General features: G+C 44.6%; 1 pseudogene across 1 annotated transcript; it reads left to right on the top strand.

The window, feature by feature from the left end:
* Positions 1 to 1,989: 1,989 nt before the first annotated feature.
* On the top strand, positions 1,990 to 2,648 carry LOC311593530 (small nuclear ribonucleoprotein G-like; annotated as a pseudogene). The gene has a single exon. The product of its transcript is annotated as a small nuclear ribonucleoprotein G-like (transcript).
* The last annotated feature ends 15,940 nt before the right edge of the window (positions 2,649 to 18,588 follow it).

The raw sequence follows: 18,588 nt of genomic DNA on the forward strand, positions 1-18,588 counted from the left end.
AGAGATTTGTTCACCTATCCTAAATCTGCTGCACAACACTCAAGAGGCAATGGCAGGCAGATTTTTGTGAGTTTGAGGCTAGCCATGGCTACATAGTGACACCCTGTCTTTTTTTTTTTTTTTTTTTGACACCGTGTCTTGAACAACAACAAAACCACTACTTTTTGGATGAGAACACTAAATCTTTTATTTTTAAAAACAAAAAAACACTCAGATAAAAGCTGTGGTATTAGCCAGGTGTGCAGTATGAGCCCATGATCCCAGCACTTCGGAGGCAGAGGTAGGCAGATCTCTGCGAGTTTGAAGCCAGCCTGGACTACAAGATGAGTCTAACATAGCCAGGCCTACACAGAGAAACCTTATCTCAAAAAACATTAAAAACAAAACAAACTGGGGAATTGTGTGTGAGGCCCTTACTTCTATCCCCAGAATATCTCTCTCTCTCTCTCTCTCTCTCTCTCTCTCTCTCTCTCTCTCTCTCTCTCACACACACACACACACACACACACACACACACACACACACACACACACACGTCTATACGCTAGAACTGACAGAGTAGCTCATCGGGTAAATGTGCTTGCAGCCAAGTGTAATGACTTGACTTGGGCTCAAGGGGGAACCCACATAGGGAAAAGAGAACTGACCCAGACAAATTGTCCTCTGACCTTCACATAAAAATTCCACTCACTAAGAATAGAGTAATCCAGAACAAAAAGATACTCATGTTAGTAGTGGCCACCTCTAGATAGTAGAACGATGGATGCTTTTTATCTTCTCTATATCTGTATATGTAGCTTGTCTATAGAAAATGTTTAGGATATAAAAAGCAAACAACATAGTCTGCCTTAGCCTGGGTGGCATATACCTGTAAACCTAGCCCTTGAAAGGTGGGGGCAAGAGAATGAGAAACTCAAGGCCAAACTTCACAGCAAGTTTAAGGGTAGCTGGGCTACCTGAGACCCTCTGGAACAACAGCAGAAGGGGCCCAAGAAGCCACTACAAGGTTAAGAGTACATAGTGTTCTTGCAGAAAACCAGAGCGTTTCCCAGCACCCGTATCAATTCACAAATGCCTGCTACTCCAGCTCCGGAGGCTTTGACACTCTTGCGGTCTCAAGAGCAACTGTACTCATGCACATATTTCCATTCACACATATACTTTATTACATATGTGTAATATTCATATTGAATATATGTAATTAAATTATATATGCATAATTAAAAATAACTTTATTTTTTGTTTTTTGAGATAGAGTTTCTCTGTGTATCCTTGGCTGTCCTAGACTCACTTTGTAGACCAGGCTGGCCTCGAACTCCCAGAGATCAACCTGCCTCTGCCTCCTAAGTGCTGGGATTACAGGCGTGTACCACCATACCCGGCTTATAAAAACTTTTTTAAAAAGAGCCAACAACATTGGGTATGGTGGTACACACCTTCCCACCATTGGGGGAAGTGGAAAAGAGGCAGACAGATCTCTGAGTTTTAGGATAGCCTGGTCTACACAGCAAGATCCAAGTAAGCCAGGGTTACATAATGAGATTCTGTATTAAAAAAAAAAAACCTGATACACAATGTGGATGAACATTAAAAACATACTAAATGAAAGAAACTTGTCTCAAAAGAATGAGTTATGTGGTATTACCAGTGGGAAATGTCCAGAATAGACAAATCTATGAAAAGAGAAAAGTAGATTAAAAGAGGTCAGCAGCTGGTAGGGTAGAAAGGGAAATGAGTGACGAGTAAAAGGTATAGGATTTCTTTTGGGGGTGATGAAAGTTCTAAAATTGTAGTGATGGCTACAGAACTGCCCAGCTACTAAAACCATTCAGAAGATAATTTAAATAGGTGAATTTATATGCTATGTGAATTGTAATAAAACTGTTACAGGAAGTGTCCTATTTTCGTACTGTGTTAATCAGCCTTCTGTCACTCTAAAAAAAATACCTAAAATCATCAATTTAAAAAGGAAAAAGTTAGCTGGGCTGTGGTGGCGCACGCCTTTAATCCCAGAACTCAGGAGGCAGAGGCAGGCGGATCGCTGTGAGTTCGAGGCCAGCCTGGTCTACAAAGTGAGTCCAGGACAGGCAAGGCTACACAGAGAAACCCTGTCTCTAAAAACCAAAAAAAAAAAAAAAAAAAGGAAAAAGTTGGTGAAGTTGCTCACCCCTTTGCTGTTGTGCCGAGAGTCGCCATGAGCAAGGCCCACCCTCCCGAACTGAAGAAATTTATGGACAAGAAGTTATCATTGAAGTTGAATGGTGGCAGACAGGTACAAGGAATATTGCGGGGCTTTGACCCCTTCATGAACCTTGTGATTGATGAGTGTGTGGAGATGGCAGCCAGTGGGCAACAGAACAACATTAGAATGGTGGTCATCGGAGGAACAGCATCATCGTGTCAGAAGCCTTGGAAAGAGTCTAAACAATGTTCTGCAGAAGCGCTCACATCCCTCCCCAAAGAGCCTGTGTGGCTATGACGTAGAATTGGGTCATGTACATTTTTGTATGAAACTTTTTGCTGAATAAACTTTTGTGATACTCAGAAGTGAAAAAAAAAAAAAAAAAAAAAAGGAAAAAGTCTCAAACCGGGCATGGTGGCACACGCCTTTAATCCCAGCACTTGGGGGGTAGAGGCAGGTGGATCTCTGTGAGTTCTAGGCCAGCCTGGTCTACAAAGAGACTCTAGGAGAGCCAAGGCTAACAGAGAGACCCTGTTTTGAAAAAACCAAAAAGAAGGAGGAGAAGAGAAGAAGAAGAACAACAACAACAACAAGAAAGAGCCTCACAGGTTTGGAAGCACATGACGGACTGGCCCTGTGGCTTTGTATCTACGGTGAAACATGGTGGGAGAGTATGCCACAGTAAACCACCCGCCTCATGGCAGAAGAGAGGCTGAGGTGGGTGCTGGGACCCTACAGTCCCCTTCTAGGACACAGCTCTAATGATCTCCTTCCAGGCCCCACTTCTAAAGGTTCTACCACCTTCCTAGATTGCAATGGTTCTCTACCATCCTAACCCTTTAATACAGCTCATATGTGGGGACCTCCAACCATAAGATTCCTTTCATTACTACTTCATAACTGTTATGAGCTGTAATGTAAACATCTGTGTTTTCTGGTGGTCTTAGATGACCTCTGTGAGAGGTTCCTTTGACACCCAAGGGGTTGCAACCCCCAAGTTGAGAACCTCTGCTATATTGCAAATTTTAGGATGGACCTTTTAATACATGGACCTTTCTTTGGGAACTACTCAAGATCCAGTGGCACTGACCTTAGGATACATCTCAATCTCCAATCTCTGGTTGTCAGGTAAACCAAATGTCCTCTCTGAACCAAAGATGACAGGCCAAAGAGATGCTCTGCTGGGCCCTGGGACATGAGGGCTACCAACAAAAGACTACATTAAATTGCTCCCTTCCCGCCCTGCCTCTTCCATAGAACATCCCAGTGGTCTGAAAACCCTTCTACAACAAGAAGCTGCCTCTCTATTTTCTTTATTTGTTTCTTTCTGTTTTTGTCTTCTTGTTTGGTTGGTTGGTTGGTTTTTTCGAGGCAGGGTTTCTCTGTGTAGCCTTGGCTGTCCTGGACCAGCTTTTGTAGGACCATGCTGGCCTCAAACTCACAGTGATCCACCTGCCTCTGCCCCCGAGTACTGCTGAGAGTAAAGGCATGCGGCACCATACCTGGGGAGAAGCTGCCTTTTCTTGTTGAACCAAAGTGGTTACAAGAAAAGGTAAAGTGACAGATTTTAATTTTTTTATTTTTTAGTGACTATAACTCCAGGAGTGCTGGTGAGATGGCTAGTGAGTAAATTGGTTTATCAGGGTTCCAAACGTGTTAACCAAAGGGCCTTCCCTAGGACCCATATGGTGTGAAGAGAGAACCAACTCACACAGGCTGCCCTCTCTTTCCACAGACTGCTGTGGCACACAAGCACAAATACATATTAATTAATTGCTGTACTTTTTTTAATTACACACATGGTATTCTGCCTCCATATACACCTGTACATCAGAAGAGGATACTAGATCTCATTATAGATGGTTGTGAGCCACCATGTGGTTGCTGGGAATTGAACTCAGGACCTTTGGAAGAACAGACAGTGCTCTTAACTGCTGAGCTATCTCTCCAGCCCCAATTACTGTACTTTTTAAAAGATTCCTTTATTATATATACTGTGTCCTGCCTGCATGTGAGCCTGCAAGCCAGAAGAGGGCACCAGATCACTATAGATGCCTGTGAGCCGCCATGTGGTTACTGGGAATTGAACTCAGGACCTCTGGAAGAGCAGACAATGCTCTTAACCTCTGAGCCCTCTCTCCAGCTCCTAATTAACGTAATTTTCAAAAATTATTTAGAAAATAATTTCTTAAGAGAGAAGGAGGGAGGGAGGGAAGGAGGAAGCGAGCAAGACAGAGTGCAGGCATGAGCTCCATCTCCTAGGGTCATAGCGAGAATTTAGCAGGCTCTAAAACTCCAGGCTCACATCCCAGGGCAGAAACACCAGCTCCCTTCTTCCACTCTTTCCTATGTCATGGTTTCATAATGTGCCCTAACTTAAATCTTAGTAAAATTTACTGGAGCATCTTGGTTAATTATGGAAGTTTTTCTTGTTTTTCTCTCTTCATAATGGAGCCAAGATAAAGAATAATAAATACAGACACATACTTTTTGAGAAAAGTATCAAAAACATACATTGGGGAAAAGATAGCCTGTTTAATATGTGTTTGTCTTAGTTCCATTGTTGTGAAGAGACAACATGACCACGGCAATGCTTATAAAGGAAAACATTTACTTGGGGCTGCCTTACAGTGTCAGAGGTTTAGTCCTTTATCTTCATGGCAGGAAGCATGGCAGCGTGCAAGCAGACATGGTGCTGGAGAGGAAGCTGGAAGTTCTACATCTTGACTGCAGGTAGCAGGAGACTGTGTACCACACTGGGCATAGCTTGAGCATATCAAAGACCTATGGACAGAAAGTGTCCTAATAGTGCCACTCCCTATGGACAAAGCATTCAAACACATGAGTCTATGGGGGCCATATCTATTCAAACCACCGCACAAGGCTGGCCTTGAACTCAGAGATCCACCTGCTTCTGCCTCCCAAATGCAGGGATTAAAAGTGTGTGCACCACTGCCTGGCTATAGTCTTTTTCTTTTTCTTTTTTTAAAAAATTATTCATTATTATCTATACAGTGTTCTGCCTGCATGTACTCCTACATGCCAGAAGAAGGCATCAGATCATATTACAGATGGTTGTAAACCACCATATGGTTGATGGGAATTGAACTCAGGACCTTTGGAAGAACAGGTAGTGCTCTTAACCACTGAGCCATCTCTCCAGCCCCCTGTTGGCATTGTCTAACACATGGTTCTTTAGTGAAGCCCAGAGGTGGTCAACAACTGAGGCTTTTTCTATAGACATGGAATGTGCCCACATATTCCATAATTCAGTTTAGAGATACAAACGAGTATCAAATGTATGCCCACAATGGCTAAGGAATGGAACTACTGTGCACTTGTGGGATCCGGTCACGAGGAGAGAAGGGAAGCTGTGCCTGATACCTCAGTGCCTTTATTACTGAACCTGTGCTATTACTATGCTGTGTCCTCTGCCTGAAAAATGTCAGCTGGGAATTTAAGCCAGTGAGCTCTTTCAGCATAACACAAAGGGTAAGTAAGCCTCAGCAGCCCGGCCAGGGTTTCTCTGGGAAGCACCTCATAGCCAATGCCCTTTGCCCCTCTTCCTCTCTCCTCTGCAGGTGTCAGGCCTGCTTTCTAGTCTCTCTGCCCGGTCCTTCAGAAGTGTTGCCTCCACTTCTCTGTACAGGCCTGTTTCCTTCACAGTCTGCATCTCAGAGAAACTGACTGGAACACATAGGATCAGAAGTATTGGAAATGTGGCTGATTATTTATTTATTTATTTGAGACAGGGTTTCTCTAACAGAGCCCTGGCTGTCCTGGACTCTCTTTGTAGATCAGGCTGGTCTTGAACTCACAGAGATCCATCTGCCTTTGCCTCCCAGGTGCTGGGATTAAAGGCATGTGCCACCACTACCTGGCAAATGTGGTTGAGTTTAGCCTGATATCTCCTTACCTGGCCAGCAAGGATGTGGGGTACCGAGGATGCTTGGTACAGAGTGACCGAATACTTCATAGTGGCATCCTGGGGGGTGGGGGAAGCATTGCAAGATAGAGAAACAGTGCTTAAAAGGACAGTGGAGGGGCTGGAGCGCTGCTTCAGGGGCTACGAGCACTTGCTGCTCTTGCAGAGGACCTGGGTTTGAGTCTCAGCACCCACATGGAGGCTCATGATTGTCTGTAACTCTAGGGGATCCAACGCCTTCCTCCGAGCTCCACAGGTACCAGTCATACACATTGTGCACAGAGAGACACTCAAGACAGAACAGTTACACACATAAAATTAAATAAGGAAAGTAATAAATTAAGAAAAGCAGCAGGGCCTAGTGGCATATGCCCTTACTACCAGCACTGGAGGGGGCGCAGTGCAGGCAGATCCCTGAATTTGAGGTGAGCCTGGTCTACAGGGTGAATTCCAAGACTACACAAAAAATTCATTCTCAAATAAACCAACCAAACAAACAAACAAACAAAAAGACGGTGGAATGGGCAGGTCGTTCTGAGCAGCATCCATGTCCTGGTTAGGAATTAGGATATACACTGAAAAGCTGAGTGCATGACCAGGATCCCTTTGCTCGCTTATGAAGAGGCCCTTGTGCCTCCATGAAGAGTGGTTCCCACTGAGCAGCCAATGCAGGCCTGAGAGCTAGAAACTGAGTAAGTTTCAAGTCCAGGCAAGTTTGCTGTGTTGAGTCCCGTTTGAGAAGTCCCGAAACCTTGCATGGAAAGAGAGACCGTGCGTGGGAAGAGAGAGACCGTGCATGGGAAGGAAGCTTCGGAGTGGGAAATCCCCCGATAGATTCAGCTCTGCAAAACTGGAGGTTAGAGTCATGGCCAACCTTTCCTACTCAAGATGGCCTGGAAAGGTGGTTCTCTGACACACAGCAGGGGTCCCCTTCAGGAGCACCCTCTTCTTCTCTTGGCTACTAGACTGATGGCCACTGATCCCAGCACCACCTGCCTGGAAGATGTGTTGGGCCTGATAAATAAGAGCTATTATGCCCTCGTTGAAGCGTCAAGAATTACCATATACAGTGGTGTGGGGCATACCTGAAATCTTAGTTGAATTTGAGGTTACACAGAGAGTTCCAAGATAGCCTAAGCTACAAAGCAAGACACATCTCAAAGCAAAATAAAAGAATTGTTAAATAGTCTGGCACAAACAGATAAACACCACGTGTTCTCATTTATATGTAAAAACAGAAAGGTTGTCTCATAGAATAGAAGAGAATACTTATGATCAAAGCCAAGGAAGGGTGTAAGGAAGAAACAGGGGGACGGGTGGGAGTGGGCTAGCTAATGGGTACAGGGGTGCAGTTCCATAGGAGATAACTATGGTTGGTAACGATTAGTGGAGAGGATTTTGAATATTCTTGTGGTGGTTTAAATGCAAATGGATCCCATAGGCTCATGTGCATAACTATTTGGCTCCTAGTCAGTAAAACTGCTTGCGGAGGGTTAGGAGGTGTGGCCTTGTTGGAGGAAGTGAGTCACAGGCATGGGCTTTGAAGCCTCCTGCCATCCCCAGGGCAGTCTCTTGGCCTCCTGCTCGGGAATCTGTGAATCGAGATGTAAGCTCTCAGCTGCTGCTCCAGCGCCATGCCTTCCTGCTGCCATGCCCCTTACCATGATGGTAACGGACTCCCATGCCTCTACAACTGAGCCCCAGGTAAACCTTTCCTTCTATAAGCTGCTTTGGTCATGATGTTTTAGCACAGCAACAGAAAAGTTAACAAGACAATTCCTAACATAAAGAAATGAAAATATCTGAGGTGACATATATGCCAATGACCCTGATTCAATTATGACACATTGTATGCATGCATTGCAATGTTTCAATGTATCCTATAAATGTGTATAATTACTATAGCTTATTAAAAATAAATACATAAAAAGAATTATTTGTAGGAGAGAGAAGCATGTTTTTGTTTGTAGGATGGGGAACAGACTTTCGAGAGAGCAGGTGATGTTTATCCACTTAGAAGTCCAACCACTTTGGGGGGGGAGGGGGGCTTGGTTGTTGCCAGCTGAAAAACCTCCTAGTACAGATTTTGAGAGGATATATATATATATACACACACACATATGCCCAAAACAGGAGGCTGGGCTTTTGTGGGACTTGGTATTGTTTGGCTGTTCATCGCTCCATCACTTCGAGACGCTCCTAGAGAGAACCACTCCAAGGAAGGCTTCAAAGCTTTGGGCTCTGGCTGAGGCTCCGGGTTCTGGTTGCTCCAGGTTCCAGCAGCAGCAACCTTGGTGGAATTGCTGGTCTGCTGAAATCCTGCCGACTGCGCCAGGGGAGTTGGTCCTAGGAACTGATAGCCACAAGGTTTCATTCTTGTTTTCCTTAATCTCCTTTCTCTCGGTTAGGGTAGTGGGGTTGTAGGGGAGATATGTTGATTTAATAAGTTGCCCAGGTTGGCCTTGACCTGAGGCAGTGCTCCTGCTTCAGGCTCCCAAGTGCTGGAATCACAGGTGAGAGTCACAGGACCGGGCTAAGTGGAAATTCTTGAATTTCCTGGTCAGCTGATAGAGGAAAGGATAAAAAGACTCTGGGAGATGGACAGGCTGTCATGGCCATAGTCTACAATGCCAGAAGGCTTTCTAAGGACGAGGTGTTAACCTGTTACCTAGGGAGGGTTGCAGGACATACTGTTTGACTCCACAAAAGCTCTCCCCTGACTCCCGCAGTGTGTGTCAGAGCATGAACATGCAGTGTTGCTGCTCCTGCCGCCGCCGCCGCCGCCGCTGGTGGTGCCGATAACGATAATGATGTCTGTGCACCAAGTTGGGATTAAAGGGATGTGCCACTAAACCCAGCAGGGGATAGTTTTTACATAAGAATTGACAGGCTTTAAGGGAAAGTCGGTGGAGACTGACCCACAGAAACATTGGTGTAGAAATGGTTAATAGAATAAAATGTCTCTGGGGAGGAAAACAGGAGCAGCCACAAGGCTGTTGTCACATCTGTCATCAAAGGGAGGCCACACTGGAGGAGCAGAAGGCTGAGGGCAATCACCCCAATAAAAAGTCATGATCCCTTGTCCAGTTCTGGGACCTGAGCCAACTTCAGATCTGGAACTCACTGAAGAGCTAGCCAGGACCCAAGAAGGAAAGACTGTGACAATGTGACAAGTGTGCACTGGAAATAACTCCTTGTTATTCCCCAGAGGGACTCACTTAGAGCAAAAGGAAACTAAGATGATTCAAGATCTCAGGTCTGAGTTGACACTAATAGTCATAAACCTGGAGCCCCCCACAAGCACCCACTAGCGTTCCAGTGAGTGGAGCGGAGGAAGGAAACAATAAATGTAATCGTGACCAAAGTCTGCTTCACCGTAGGTCTGCTGACACTTGGTGGTCACTTCCTCACTCCCAAAGGTGGATCTGAGCAGTGGGAGTCATTTCCTTCAAGGGCCTGTAGGGTAGAGCTGCTTTAGTAAGGAGGTTAAAGGGCAGATGGAAGCCAGTGAAACTTTCCTTTCATCCCCAGAGGACATTAAATAAAAAGCAAGAGTTTGAAGATGGGCGGTGTGGTGGCACACTCTCGTACTCTCAGCACTTGGGAGGCAGAGGCAGGTGGATCTCTGTAAGTTCAAGGCCAGCCTGGTCTACAAAGTGAGTCCAGGACAATCAAGGCTACACAGAGAAACCCTGTCTCAAAAAAGAAAAAACAAAAACAAGCTGGGCGGTGGTGGTGGTGGCGGCGGCGGCAGCAGCAGCGGCGGCACACGCCTTTAGTCCCAGCACTGGGGAGGCAGAGGCAGGTGGATCTTTGTGAGTTCCATCCAGATCAGCCTGGTCTTCAAAGGGAGTTCAGTACACCCAAGGCTACAGAGAGAAACCCTGTCTCGAAAAACCAAAACCAACCAACCAAACAACAACAAAAGCAAGAGCTTGGTGATGCGAGCCTAGAATCCCACTCAGGAGGCTGAGGCAGGAGACTAGTGAGTTGGAAGTGAGCCTGCGTTAGATACCAAGACTCTGAACAAGAAAAATAAGAAATAAAAAACAGACTCTGGTGCTGTTCGTGCAAGAGGAACAGCAAAACAGTTCTAGAACTCATGGAATGCGGCCCGTCGGTTAGCAAACCCACGATGGGTGTGTCTAGGCGAGGTATAACTCAGCGAACTACCTGTCCCGAGGACTTAATGCTGTTATAGAGCATAGCTCTGCTTGTTACCTTTGCGGTCCTTATAATGCCCTTAATATGTGAATTGTGGGAGTATTATAAAGGGGGCTCCCAGCCCCTCACTGGGCAGTATCATTGGCATACGCAATAACAATGCTTGATCTCTTTCAGGCATTGCTGCTGGAGCAGATTAATGATTCAACCACCGTCTCTAAAAACAACCTGCAGATGTAGATTGCTAGCAATCATCATTGCCCTTAGAAAGGATTTGGAAAAATAGATTGTTCAACAAGGTTAGATAAAGATGTTTTTGCTTAGTGGCTCTGACATAGAAAGTCTTAGGGAAAAATAGATTGTTTAACAAAGTAAAGTAAAGATGTTTTTGCTATTGGCCCTGATGCAGGAAATCTTAGGGCTCAATTGAAATTAGGAGAAAGTACACTCTTATTAGTAAAGCTAGGGACTTTTTGAGGTTGGCAAAGCAAGAACAATGGTCCATAGCAGCATTGGCTGATGTGATTCTTTCAACCTGGGCTGGTGACTGAGATGACAATTGATTTCCTTATTTTATTTTTCTGTCCTCAACTTCCTGATATGATTTAATAAAACATATTAATGAGTGGATGAGCACCTTTAGGACTTAAAGTAGAAATGGCTGATTATTTTTATATAGGAGTTTAGATTTATGATTCTTTTAAGATCTTTATAAGATTACTTCTTAAGACAATTGATTCCTTCTTTGTAACCGCAAATTGCAGCCTTGCCAGTAAAGAAAAGTTGGCTGAGAAATTCCCTTGCTTGCTTATACTTTGTTAAAATGTTACAAGTTGCTTATGTACAAATGTATATGGGTTTTTAGGAATAACTTGTTATTCATGTTTATTCCTCACCCATAATACGTAAACCACTTGCTCATGTGAAGGTATTGGGGAACATGATTTTCTTATGTATATGCATTGTAATCATTTATCGAGAAACAGAATGTAAACATGTTGTGATTTTTGTACTGCTTGAAAGATTCTGTTGGGGTATGAAAGGATAAGGATTTTTTTAAAAAAAGAAGAAGGATAGGATGAAAATAAGATAGCCGGGCGTGGTGGTGCACGCCTTTAATCCCAGCACTCGGGAGGCAGAGGCAGGTGGATCACTGTGAGTTCAAGGCCAGCCTGATCTACAAAGTGAGTCCAGGACAGCCAAGGCTACACAGAGAAACCCTGTCTCGAAAAACAAAAAACAAAAAATGAAAGAAGAAGGAGGAGGAGGAGAAGAAGAAAATAAGATAATAATAAAAAGAAGTAGCTTGTTGAAACCTACCTGCTGGAGTCTGTCTTACTCCATTGTCATGTGTGTGTGTGTGTGTGTGTGTGTGTGTGTGTGTGTGCACGACCACATGTAATTAATTTCTCTCCTTCTTTCCCTTTCTTTTTTAGACGCTTGCCACCATCAGTGGAAGCCCCACCCCCACCCCCACCCCCCACCCCCGCTAGGAGCCATCAGCCCTAGCCCCCACTTGCCACCATCAGTGGAAGCCATTGCCAATAAGTATAAGTTCCGGCTTGGAAGGTCGCCCTCAGAGAAAGCCTACAGGTCACCAGCCAGGCACAGGATTCACGTCCCACCTCAGTTTCCCCCAGTTGATGTTGAAGCTGGACTCTATTTTGTATGTGCACGGAGATGAGATAATTTTGCACCTTGGCCCAATTCAGTTCCCAGCACCCACCTGGTGGCTCACAGCCATCCACAACTCCAGTTCTGGGGGAATCCGATGCCCTTTTACTTTGTTTGGGGGAGGGGGCTGAGACAAGGTTTCTCTGTATAGACTTGGCTGTCCTGGAACTTACTGCATAAACCAAGCTGGCCTTGAACTCATAAATATCCACCTGTCTCTGCCTCCTGGGTACTGGGATTAAAGGCATGTGCCACCACTGACCAGTTTGATGTCCTCTCCTGACCTTCAGTGACCACACACACACACACACACACACACACACACACACACTCGTGGTGCATATACACATGCAAACAAAACACTCATGGGTCTTCCTGCTCATTGTCGCAAACAGGCAGCAAAGTCAGAGCAAACACAGAGAAGTTTGGCTTATAACTAAGGCTTATAACTAAGAATAATAACTTAGAGAAAAAAATTTATGGGTTGGACTGAGGAAAATACTAGACTATGGGAAACAAAGCAAAATGAAAAATATGAAATTTGGAAACAAACCTTAGAAGAGAAGTTAGAAAGGCTTATAACTAAGAATAATAATACAAAGATAGAAATTGAAGAAAAAAGGTCAGAACATAAAACACAAAATTGTAACAAGACTACAAGGCATTCATTATTTGTTAAAAAACCAAAAATGATTTTCCCAGCCTTCATAAGAGAACTCCCAGGAGATGTGGAAAATCCACAAGGTTATCAGGGTTTTGATTGGCAACCTATAGAGGCACAAGAATTAAAAGGGTTTCAGGAGGCAAAAAGCAGTTATGGTTTGCACTCACCCTATGTTAGACAGATACTCAATAATTGGGCCACACAGAATCTCGTAATTCCAAAAGATTGGAGAGATTTAATGACTGCCATCTTAGAGCCAGGTCCCCAATTACAATGGCTGGCATGGTGGAAAGATGAGGCCTCACTTATGGAGCAACACAATAGGACTAGAGGCATTGACATTGTCAGGGATCAGTTGTTAGGTGAAGGCCCATATTCTGAATTAATAGTACAGGTCACCTTTGAGGATAATGTCTTAGATCAATGCCGAACAATAGCCATGAATGCTTGGGACAAGGCTGAACAACAGGGACAAACGGAATCATTTACAAAAATAACCCTGGGTTCAAATGAAACATTCACTGTTTTTTTTTTTTTAAACAGAGAATAGTTAAAGCTCTGAATAGAACCATAGCAGATCCACATGCTAGAGAAATCCTACTTCCATCTCTAACTTTTGAAAATGCAAATTCTGGGGGCTGGAGAGATGGCTCAGCGGTTAAGAGCACTGTCTGCTCTTCCAGAGGTCATGAGTTCAAGTCCCAGGAACCACATGGTGGCTCACAGTGATCTACAATGCAATCTGGTGCCCTCCTCTGGCCTGCAGGTGTACAGGCAGACAGAACATTGTATACATAATAATAAATAAATAAACCTTAAAAAAAAAAAGAAAAGAAAATGCAAATTCTGAATGTAAAAAAGCTATTAGGCCTTTGAGGGCAAGGCCTCTTCATGCACCTCTTCATGAATGGATTAAAATTACTTTAGACATAGAAGTAAACACTCATGATTCAGTTATAATTGGACAAAAAACTACAGGAGCCATCAAAACACAAAATGCTCACTGCTGTGACTGTAAAAATTCGAATCATACTGAACAAAATATTCCCAAAGATAAATTATCCTATAATGATAATAATTCAGGGAGGAGGTTTCCTGTAAAATGTAGAGGATGTGGAAGGAATGGTCATGTGGCTCATGGATGTAGGTCATCCACGGATACCCAAGGCAATTCCTGATTTCAGAAAACTGACTAAGGGGCTGAGCTCAAGGCTCAACAAAAAACAACATGAGCCGTACATTTCCTATTCACCAAAAAGGGATTATTCTAAAAGACAACAAGAAAAGTCAAGGTCTGATAGAAGAGACAGGGCTACTGAAGACTTAGAAAACCCAGTTAATGGAGATAATAATGCCCCTAGAGATAAAATAAAAGGTAATGAAGATACCAAAAAAACTAATATTTTGGCAAATGACAATTAATGATAAGAGACCAACGTTAAAATTACAATTAAATGGCATTGAAATTGAGCGATTATTAGATACTGGTGCTGATGTCAGTATAATTTCTCAAGAATCCTGGCATCCAATTTGGCCCCTTCAAAAGGTATCTACCCATTTCATAGGAATTGGAACATTATCTCAAATAAGACAAAGTGTCAGATGGCTTAAATGTACAGGGCCAAAAGGTCAAACAGGAAAATTAAGGCCATATGTGGCTGATATAGGTGTAAATTTATGGGAAAGAGATCTGTTACAACAATGGAAAACCCAAGTTAACATTCCTCCAATTTAAGTAACAAGCGATAAAACAGGTGATACTCCTGATAAAAAATTTAAAACTATAAAAAGGGGTTATCAAAGACAGTTACAGGCTGTCCAAAAACAAGATACAAAAGAGGCTGACTCTTCTAAATTTTTTTTCAAAGATTTATTTATTTATTTATTATGTATACAGAGCTCTGCCTGCATGTACACCTGCACACCAGAGGAGGGTATCAGATCACCTTATAGATGGTTGTGAGCCACCATGTGGTTGCTGGGAATTGAATTCATGACCTCTGGAAGAGCAGTTAGTGCTCTTCACCGCTGAGCCATCTCTCCAGCCCCAGACTCTTCTAAATTATATCAGGAAACCACTGCTAATAAAACACCTACAGCCTTGCCCCTCAAATGGTTGACTGACCATCCGATTTGGATTGAACAGTGGCCTATGACTAAAGACAAATTACAGATACTAGAAAACTTTTTTTTTTTTTTTTTTTTTTTTTTGGTTTTTTGAGACAGGGTTTCTCTGTGTAGCCTTGGCTGTCCTGGACTCGCTTTGTAGACCAGGATGGCCTCGAACTCACAGCGATCCGCCTGCCTCTGCCTCCCGAGTGCTGGGATTAAAGGCGTGCGCCACCACGCCCGGCTCAGATACTAGAAAACTTAGTCCAAGAACAATTGGAGGCTCAACATATAGAAGAGTCCAACAGCCCTTGGAATTCTCCTGTATTTGTTGTCAGAAAGAAATCTGGAAAATGGAGGATGTTAACAGATCTCAGAGCAATTAATAAAATTATTCAGCCAATGGGAACTTTACAATCTGGAATCCCATCGCCTTCCTTGTTACGTAGGGCATGGCCTATTATAGGGATTGATCTAAAAGACTGCTTTTTCACGATTTTTTTAAACATAAATATGATAGAGATTTGCCTTCTCAGTACCTACTTTTATTTATTTATTTTTTTAAAAAGATTTATTTATTTACTATTATATACACAGTGCTCTGCTTGCATGTACATGTGTAGGCCAGAAGAGGGCATCATATCACATTATAGATGGGTGTGAGTCACCATGTGGTTGCTGGGAATTGAACTCAGGACCTCTGGAAGAGCAGTCAGTGCTCTTAACCTTTAAACCATCTCTCCAGCCCCTCAGTACCTACTTTTAATAGAAGCTGCCCAATAAAGAGATATCATTGGAAAGTTTTACCACAAGGAATGTTAAACAGTCCTACCTTGTGTCAATATTTTGTACAACAGCCATTAGAGATAATTCAAAAGAAATTCCCTCAATCCATAATTCACCATTATATGGATGATATCTTACTGGCTGATTCAGATGTCAATATATTAGAACAGATTTTTGAGGAATTAAATAAAACCTTGCCTAGTTGGGAATTACAGATTGCCCCCGAAAAAAATACAAAGAGGGAATTCTGTTGATTATCTAGGATACAAAATAGACCTACAGAATATGGTATTTAAAGAAATATACATGTATAGGTAAAAGGTTTTTTTAAAAAAATTAGACTAAAAGGAGGAATTGTGGAGGAATGCTAAGTGAATATATCAACCATCAATAAAGCGCTGTTTAGCCAATCAGCTGGGCAGAAGGACAGGAAGTAGAAGGCAGGACTTCCTGGAAGAGAGGAGAAAAGTTTGATGGTTGGAGAAGGATGGGGGTCGGGTGGGGGAGTGGGGTGGGGGAGTGGGGTGGGGGAGTGGGGTGGGGGAGTGGGGTGGGGGAGTGGGGTGGGGGAGTGGGGTGGGGGAGTGGGGTGGGGGAGTGGGGTGGGGGTCGGGGTGGGGGAGTGGGGTGGGGGAGTGGGGTGGGGGTCGGGGTGGGGGAGTGGGGTGGGGGTCGGGTGGGGGAGTGGGGTGGGGGAGTGGGGTGGGGGAGTGGGGTGGGGGAGTGGGGTGGGGGTTGGGGTGGGGGAGTGGGGTGGGGGAGTGGGGTGGGGGTCGGGTGGGGGAGTGGGGTGGGGGAGTGGGGTGGGGGTCTGGGTGGGGGAGTGGGGTGGGGGTCGGGGTGGGGGTGGTTTTGATGGTTGGAAGAGGACGGTGGGAACTGGACGTGGACAGGCCCAGGGTTCATAGTGGCAAGTGTTTGGAATATATGTATGTTGTAAGGTTTAGAGTAGTTTGTTTAGTTTACGAGTAGATTAGAATCAGTTCAGACTCTGCCCGGCGAAGTGCTGGCAGCTTTAAAGTACATTTCAGTCTCCCTGGGTCAGTTATTTGCTTTGTAGGCCGAACGGATACAAAATACTGTAACAACTGTGATTTGCCATACACTGTGACTATGCTGGCCCTCACAAGGGACTCGAACGACAGGGCTTATTCAGTCTTGGGCTGAGACTCCTAAACTATGAGGCAAGATATTTTAGTTTTATAAGTGATTTGCCACAGGAACCTGTCACAGCGATTGATGGAAAGCTGAATAATACTGATGGGCTGAGGCTGAGAAACAAAGAAGGAAACTGTTTCTTTTCCAACAGTGGGAAAGGGTGGGACCCTGGCATCTAGCCTGTGAAGGGAGAAATGTCAGTGCTAAATTAAAGAGAGGGCTGAAGATGGAGCGTTGGGAAAGTGGTTGCACGTGGCCCTGGGTTTGATTCCCAACACAGCATAAATAGACCTGTAATCCCAGCACTTGAGAGGTAAAGGCAGGAGGATCAGGTTGTCATTAGCTTCATAATAAGTCTGAGACCCTCCTGAGATACATTAGACCCTCAGACCGACTGACCGACCCTCCCCTAGATAATGCGCCCTGGAGTGGACATTTAAATCATGGAGGAGTTGACCCTGGGCTTGAGTTGAGTCCTAGAAGGGTCACCATGGGAACTAAAGGGAAGAGTAATAGGCCTGCAGTTTCCGTCTGGTGGCAGGACAAAGGTTTAATTGGTCCATTTTAATGGCTAGTGGAACAAAGAAATGGTCCCTCCCTCCCTCCCCCCTCTCTCCCTCCCCCTCCTCTCTCTCTCTCTCTCTCTCTCTCTCTCTCTCTCTCTCTCTCTCTCTCTCTCTCTTTCTGTTTTTTTGAGACAGGGTTTCTCTGTGTAGCCTTCTTGGCTGTCCTAGACTAGCTTTGTAGACCAGGATAGTCTCAAACTCAGTGATCTACCTGCCTCTGCCTCCCAAGTGCTGGGATTAAAGGTGTGCACCACCACTCCCTACTCTCTAAGATTGATTGACTGATTGATTATGTCTACAGTGCTCAGCTTTGATTGACTGACTGATTGATTGATTATGTCTACAGTGCTCAGCCTGTATGTACACCTTCAGGCCAGAAGAGGCCATCAGATCACATCATAGATGGTTGTGAGTCACCATCTGTGAATTGAACTCAGGACTTCTGGAAGAGCAATCAGTGCTCTCAACCTCTAAGCTATCTCTCCAGCTCCCCAGGTCTGTCTCTTTGGTAGAGGTATTATACGTATTTCCTCAGAATAGCCACACACCAGACCTGCCAGGTGTAGAACCCTGCACTGGGACAGTGAGAGTAGCCCAAGGACCTCTGTTCAGTGACAGAGCTTAGAGCTGAAGCGCCAAGGCTGTTGTCTTTGGGGAGATCACTTCACGGCTAGTCACAACCAGTTGTGCCAGGTCCTTAGGTCCTGGCTGCCACTGTGTGTCCACCTAAGAAGTGATGGGACCAGTGCCAGTTATCAATGAAGTCCTAAAATTGCTGAGATAAATAATTTGAGCCTGGAGAAGCAGAGTTAGACCTGACTTTTGGATAAAGACACAAATTCACAGTGGAGACACAAGAGAAAGAGGAAGGCAGGAGCTTGGCCATCCTGACTGTTCAACATGACCTCTGCAGTCACCGAGGCCTGACAGAGCCTGCGATTGGCACCAAGAGCTGCCATTTAAACTATTCTGGGCAGAAGCTTCTATTTCTGTGCTGTTTCCATCCTTCTCCAGTCACAGAAGGGTGGAGCCGCTAAGGGAGGCTTAGCAACGCTGTGCAGCTGTGGCCATTAAGTCCTTGAGATCATGGACACAAGATCGAGATGAGCACTAAGGATCCACACAGGAAGAGTTGCACGCCGCAACTTCTGCATTCTCCCCAGGGCCCGGCACAGACTGCCGCCCTCCACTTCTTGGTTTTTTGCTGAGACAGGCACCTCCTATCAGCAGGCTGAAAATGCTAGACACTTTGTGTAGATGGAGTACAGCATGTGGTCCCAACCTTGGCCAAGGAGATGAGGTGTGTGTGGCTAAGGGGGCAGCAGGAGGGAGATGCTGCTTGCCTTGGGGTGGTGGTGCT

Source organism: Acomys minous (genome assembly GCF_964271855.1).
Source record: "Acomys minous genome assembly, chromosome: 1".
NCBI lineage: Eukaryota > Metazoa > Chordata > Mammalia > Rodentia > Muridae > Acomys > Acomys minous.